The sequence below is a fragment of the Manis pentadactyla genome, chromosome 8, assembly GCF_030020395.1.
Source record: "Manis pentadactyla isolate mManPen7 chromosome 8, mManPen7.hap1, whole genome shotgun sequence".
In the NCBI taxonomy this organism is placed as follows: domain Eukaryota; kingdom Metazoa; phylum Chordata; class Mammalia; order Pholidota; family Manidae; genus Manis; species Manis pentadactyla.
In genome coordinates, this window is record NC_080026.1 from 139871087 (window position 1) to 139878177 (window position 7091).

Consider the following 7091-nt stretch of genomic DNA (forward strand, 5'->3'; position numbering starts at 1 on the left):
ACACATCTGCAGACGAGCCATCAGGGTGAAGGACGCTGCAGCTGGCTGGGGGGTTTTGAGGTGGGAAGGTGGGCCAGGGGCTGGAGGGGCTTCCTCTGGGAGAGAAGGGGGAACCAGGGGGGCCAAGCAGCTCCCCCCAGCTCCTTACGCGGGCCTGCTGGAGGGCGGGAAGCCTGCGGCTGGCTGGCCCCTGCTCAGCTCCCCCCTTCTGGCTCCCACAGCGACCACTCGGGTGGGGTGACGAGGCCCCGGTGTGGCCAGGGTGATGCAAAAGGGGTGTGGGCTTGCTCTGCTGCCCACCAAGGAGGCAGGGCACCCCCAGCCAGATCCCCATGGGGTCGGGGGCCTGGCCACGTGGGGCAGCGTGAGGCTGCGTAGGGCTGGCCCTGGGGAGCCTGGGCTTGGAGGCAGGGCACTGCCTCAGAGGTGCTGGGTGGGGCTCGCGGCTCCTGGTGGCGGTTCCTGCTGCCCACAGCCTGAGCCTCCGCTGGGCCCCCAGGTCTCTGCTCCCCACAAAGCACACAGGTGGGCGTCCACAGGAGCCCCACTAGGCTGCTCTGGGGATGGCGGAGTGTAGGCAGAGTGGACATTTCAAGTCCTCACTGTGGGCCGGGCACCGTGGTGCCCAGTGGGCCTGCAAACCTCCACCAGCTCTTACAGCTGGAGGGACCGAGAGGGCAGGCATCTGGTCCTGCCTGCAGGGCCTGGCACCCCTGCTGTGCCGAGGGTCCAACATGTCTTTCCTTTTCTACAAAACTTTTTTTTTTCTAATTATAATATGACTCCTTTTGGTGATAGAAAGTAAAGCAGACAAGAAAATGAAAATCTGCGTCTCCCACCCCGTGGGTCCTCACACTCCCTGCTGATTTTTCTGGGCATCTGCAGGTGTTTGCTCTGTATTGCCAGCCTCACGCCACCCAGGAAGCTCTGCCCAACCCTCCTCCAGGTTTCCCGGGTCCTGGCGGCTCCCACCCTGCTGCCTTCCTGCCCTGGGCTTGGGGTGCGTCCAGTGGGCATCTCGCCCTTCCCGGATGCTTCTCAGAAAGTTGTCAACGGCCTGGGACTTGGGGCATCCTCTGCCGGGCTTGGACCTGCCAGATGCCCCCACAGCCTCTACCAGGCCACAGCAGCAATGAGGGAGAACCAGGCGGCGCGGCCACCCTGCTGGCTGGGTTGGGGGGCACCCCTGGCCCGAGGGTGTCCATCCTCTGCTGGGTTATGCTGCTGGTGCTTGTCCACTCACTCGCCCCAGAAACCCAGAAGAAGCTTCCAGAGTGTATCAGTGCCCCTCTGAAAGGCAGGGCCAGGGATGGGGCGGGCTGCCCGCCACTCCTTGGAGTGGAGCATGTCAGTGGCCCCTCCTGAGTGGCCACGCTGGGCTCCGGGTCCTCAGTGGCACTGTCTCCAGGGCCCCTCCCTTCCTGTCCCGCATGCCTAGGCCGTCCAGCTGCCCTGCCGACTTGTTCTGAGCCCTGCCTGATGCCAGGCTTGGCCTTTTCCCCTCGGAGATCAGAGATGCGCGGTTGGAGCCCTCCAGCCTCTGGAAGGGCAGCCAGCAGCCTGACCCTGTGCTTTTACGGACCGGCCGGGCATCGCTGACCACGTGAGGGGGCTAGGTGTGGGGCTGCCCTCCTTCCTGGGTGGGGCTGAGGCCAGGGGTCGGGGGCAGAGGTCAGTCTCCTCGTTTTGCAGGTGGGCTCACTGAGGCTGAGGCCTGAGCAGGGCGAGTGGCCCTCCTGGGGGTGGACGTGGGGCTGGGCACCTCAGAGGCCCCGGGCTGCCGTGGCAGTGCTACGGGCGTGCATCTCTCAGTCCAGCGCTGGCTGGCCCTGTGCCTGGCTCAGAGGGCCAGCTTCTGCACGACTGGGAGAGGCCCAGGCTTGGTCTTATGAGAACGCTGACTCCATCCCCATGACCTCAGCCAAGCCGAGTCCCTCCCCTAGTTCTGTCCCCAAATCCCACCACCCTGGGGGTTACCTTCGACATGTGGATTTGGGGGACACACATCCAGTCTAGTCAGGGAAGGTGTGGACACGTGGAGGGCAAGCTGGGTGGGTGAGCGTGAACCGGGCCCCCGGGAGCCGCCAGGAAGGCAGGAGGAGCCGGGCCCTGCGGGGAGTGGGTGGCGGGCCGGGGGCGGGGCCTGGGGGAGCGGGGAGGGGCCCGTGGGTGGGCGTAGGCAGCACAGGCTGGCAGCGGGACCAGGGCCTGGCACAGGCGCCCACGGGCAGATGGAAGCCCCTCGCGTAGTGTCCCCTGTTACTGACACCTTGCACAAGCAGGGTGTTTGTTAGAATTGATGAGCCAGTACTGATACATTGTTATTAATTAATGCCATGGTTTACGTTAGGATTCACTCTGTGTCCTACATTCTGTGGGTTTTTTCAATGCACAGGCCTTCTCTCCACCACTGTAGTGTCACATGGAATGTTTCCTGCCCTAAGAATCCCCTGCCCACCACCTGTTCATTAATATTTTAAAGGAATGAAGACACACAGGATTACAAAGGAAACTAGTTATTCTGGGGTAATTCCAAATGTTAGCAAAGCAGGTGTGTGCAGTGGGGGCAGCCCCGCGCCCGAGGGCTGAGGCTCTGGTGTGTGGTGTCATCTGAGGGGTCCGCAAGGGGCCGGGCACAGACTAGCTGCCCTTCCAGTTAGAGACCAGATCCCAGGACTCTGATGCTCCCAATGGAAGGAAGTGCTGTCGGTTAGAAGCCAGTGCAAATGACGATGTCGTCTTCTGTCCAACTTCTCAGAACCCCTGAATTAAGGGTCCTTGTTGTGGGGAAAAACACTGGGAGCTTGTGAACCGAAGAACATATGCCGACAGGAACCGAAAACGTGTTTTCAAAACCACATATGTTGTTTTTGTAATCTCCACCCTCACATGTAGCTGAGTGGGTCTCAGACTGGCTCAGAGTGAATTCAGTTACGGCACGCCGACAGCGAGCGCCGATTCGAGGTTAGTAGGCTGGGCCAGAGGGAGCGTAATTGAGGCCGATCGTCCCTAACGGCAGGCCGAGGGTGAGGCAGGTCTGGGAGAGCCTGGGTAGGTCAGTCCGGAATGTGAATGCCCGCAGGCTCCCAGGGGCCGGCCGCTGGGCGTCCCTGCTCCTCCTGTGGCGGCTGACACCCTGCGTGTGGGGACGCTGGCTCTGGGCCAACGAGCCGGCAGGGCAGGACCTGCTGGGGCTGCTGCGTGGGAAGGTCAGGGTCTGCTCCCCGCCCTGGCCTCGCATGTCTGACACCCCTCTGCCCTCCTCCAGTGTCCACGTGCTGCCCCACAATCACCCCACGGGCAGGCTCTGCCGCACTCGGTCCCACTGTCAGCTGGCTGTGAGGGGAGGGACCACCTGTGTGGGGTCATTGCTGGGCAGAGCCTCCCAGGGTCAGTGGGACAGCACAGGGTGCCATCCTGTCCGGAACGCTAAGCTCTAGCAAGATGTGCCTCGTCATGGGCTGTGCACAGCGAGGGAGGCCATGCAGAGCCGGGCAGCCTACTTTGCCCAGCCTGGGCCTTCACACTGCCTCCCACAGTGCCTTCCCCTCTGCCGCCTCAAGCTGTGCCAGGCCCCTCCTCCAGGAAGCCTCCTAGAGCGCCCGCCTCACTCCTCTGCAGAGCCCAGGGGCTGCCCCTGACCAGACGGCCATGGCCGAGCCCCACTGCTCCAGGACCATGCACATGGAGCAGAGGGTGCAGAGGGCCTGGGAGAGGCAGGCGGCAGGTGCGATGACCAAGCAGCAGAGGCACTGATTAGAACCTGCTGTATACCCTGGGCCTGCTGTGCTGGGCCTCCTGTGTACCCTGGGCCTGCTGTGTGCTGGGCCTGCTGTATACCCTGGGCTTGCTGTATATACCCTGGGCTTGCTGTATATACCCTGGGCCTGTTGTATATACCCTGGGCCTGTTGTATATACCCTGGGCCTCCTGTGTACCCTGGGCCTGCTGTGAGCTGGGCCTGCTGTATACCCTGGGCTTGCTGTATACCCTGGGCCTGCTGTATATACCCTGGGCCTGCTGTATACCCTGGGCCTGCCATGTGGTGGGTCTCCTGTATACCCTGGGCCTGCTGTGTACCCTGGGCCTCCTGTGTACCCTGGGCCTGCTGTGTACCCTGGGCCTCCTGTGTACCCTGGGCCTGCTGTGTACCCTGGGCCTCCTGTGTACCCTGGGCCTGCCGTGTGCTGGGCCTGCTGGATGCACATGCTGTATGTCTCCGCTGCTGGGGCAGCGGAGGTGACACGTTCTGCTCCCAGGAACGGCTTTCCAGGGAACAAAAAGGTCTGGCCCATGGCATCACCCATGTCTGTGGTGGGCGATTTCAGGCTGCCTGACGTCACTGAGTGAGGGCTGGGGAGATGTGTGCCATCAGCTCCTGTGAGCCGGGGCAAGCGGCCCCACCACGTGACCGCATGCGGGCGCCCACACCACGTGCAGTCCCATGCCAGCCAAGCTCTCTGTCGGGGCAGCAGAGGCTCAGAGGGGCCGCACGGCAGCTGAGTTTCAGCCCCAGGGCTTGAATCTGGGCCCTCCTGGCTCTGTGACCACGCACTTTCCCCCAAGCCCGTGCCGCTGCCAGGTCGTCCAGGGCTGTGTGCAGAGGTGCTGACCGAGACGGACTCCACATTCTGTGCAGGCAGTCGGGCGATGTTTCAGTGTTTCCGCATCAGGGAGTAAGTGAGGTCGCCCTAGAGTCTGGTGGACTGGCTGCAGGCGGCAGCCCCCATCCTCTGCTGCCCACAGCCCCGAGCCCAGCGCCAGCCTTACCGCCTCCACCACTGTCACCTGGTGTCTGTGGAGCAGCTGATGCCCCCCTCTGCACATTCAGGGCCCAGCGGGGCCTCTCTCACTCCCCTGGCCCTGCCTGGCCTGCATTAGTGCAGGACAGCAGCACAGAGGTGGGCGGCTTGACTGGGGTCCCACCTCGGGGCCCAGCAGAGGCCCAGGCTGGAGCCCTGCTCAGGAAATGAGCTCCCATCTCGTCCCCTCAGTCCCTGGAGGTGCTGCCCCCTCCCCAGCCTGGCAGTCCCTCCCCACCTTCTCCTGGGTGAGCAGGACACCAGGACTGCTTCTGTGTCCAGGAAAGCAGGCATCTCTGGAAGGCAGCCCACCCCACGGGCCTGCCCTCGAGGACTGCAGCGGGCATAGCTGGGGAAGGGCAGCTGTGGGGCGAGTGGTCTGCCCCCTCCCATTCTAGGATCTGGGGCTGCAGAGCCTGAGCTCATGGGCGCTCTGGACATGGGGGGACTCGTGGCTCTCAGCTGCCTGTCCAGAGCCCACCCAGGACCCCCTGACTCACAAGTCATCTCTTCTGCACCCAGCCAGTGCCCACCTCCAGCTGAGTTCCGTGCAGGCTCTGGGGGACTTACCCGGCACACCCTGGTGGCCCCTGAAACTGCCAGGCCCTGGAGCATTTCTAAGGAAGCCACAGCCAGCCGCCTCCACCTACCTGGGGTGAGGGCTGCCAAGGTGTGTGTGCCCGTGCTGGTGTGAGGGCAGGCGGGGGGTCTGACGGGAGGTGTCTGAGTGTCTGCGTAGGCCCCACGGGGTCTGTGTGTGAGAGTGTGTCTTGGTGTGGGTGTTGTTTATGTGTCTCTTCATACCTGTGGACTCAGGATGGGCAGCTCCCCTACCCAACACCAAGCTTAGTGCCAGGCAACAAGGCCTGCTCCCTACTCCCCACAGGCCTGGCAGAGGCCTGGGCCTCATGGCAAACACCAGTGGGGCAAGCCTGCAGCTGTCGCTGGAGCCCAGACCGGAGGGTGGCCTGACCCGTCCAGGGTCTTGGCAGGCCGGGCACGTGAGGGAGGCCGTGGCTGCTAACAGCAGGAAGAGGACGGCCCCTCCACTCCTGGGGTGGTCCCTGAGCCCACCTCCCTGAAGCTTCCTGTCAGCCCCTCCCTGTCCCTTCCCTTGGGGCCCTGAGCCCACACCTGTTCACCCACTTACTTGCCTGCTGCTCTGTTCACCTGCCCTGCCAGCCCCTGCGGAGCTCCAGGCCCCAGGGCACCAAGGTGGCCCCGGGGCAGCACTATCCCTGTGACACGGGCTCAGCTCTCACAGCGCTGCACTGCCGATGCCGTTTCTCTGTGGGAGTGGCACTGTGAGGGGCTGCGGCCTGAGGAAGGCACCCCGGGGGCTGCCTGGGGGAGGCGTCTCCAAGCTGACCAACAGGAGTGGGAGTCAGCTCGGTGAGGTCTGCACTAGAGGAGTAAGGACTTCCTGGACAGCTTGCATGGCCTGGTGCAGGGAGTGAATTGGGGGTTGGGGGGTTCCCCTTGGTTCTGTTCAGACAGGGGTCCTGTGTCAGGAAGTGGGTGTGGGGAGGCTGGGTGCCCGGGGTCTGTGGCGGTGAGTCGGGCGGCTGTCACAGGCAGGTGTATGGTGTGGACTGTGGCAGGCCCCCCAGGGCTTCTTGGTGAAAGCAATGTGGGGGCTGCTCCAGTGGCCACTGCCAAGGGGCATGGGGCAGCGGCTGAACAGGACAATTGCCAGGTGCCCAGCCCTAGCCCAGGAGTGGAGCCTTCTAGAAAGTGGGTGCCTCGTCCGTGCCCCATCCTGGGGTCCAGCTGGTGCTGGTCACTAATGCATGTTTACAGGGCCTCTGCTGTCCCCCCACTCCCAGTCCCGGGGAACAGCCCACAAGGCACCCGCGCCTCAAGGCACACGGAGGAGTGCAGGGCAGGGCGCCCAGATGCGGGGGGGCTCAGGCCCCATCCCAAGCAGGGCCCCCTGAGGGCAGGGGACAGCCTCTAGGGGCCAGGACTAGGTTTTCTGAGGGACCCCCTGTGCTGAGCACACAGGAGCCCCCAGGAAGAAGTGGGCTGGGACCGAGAGTGGGGGGAGGAGGGCTGGCCAGAGGGGGCACCCAGCGACGGGGTCACCCAGCTACGGGGCCCTCCTCCCACGGGGCTGCCCTGCCTCCAGCCGGGAGGCTTCCAACGTGCCCACCACTCTGCTCCCCACGACCATAGGAGCGGCCCGATGTGGACACCGTCCCTGAAGAGATGCACTTTGAATCCAATACATAGATTTTCCTCTTTGCTAAATGGAATACATCTACTTTAGAGGCAAATGAGAGAATTAGA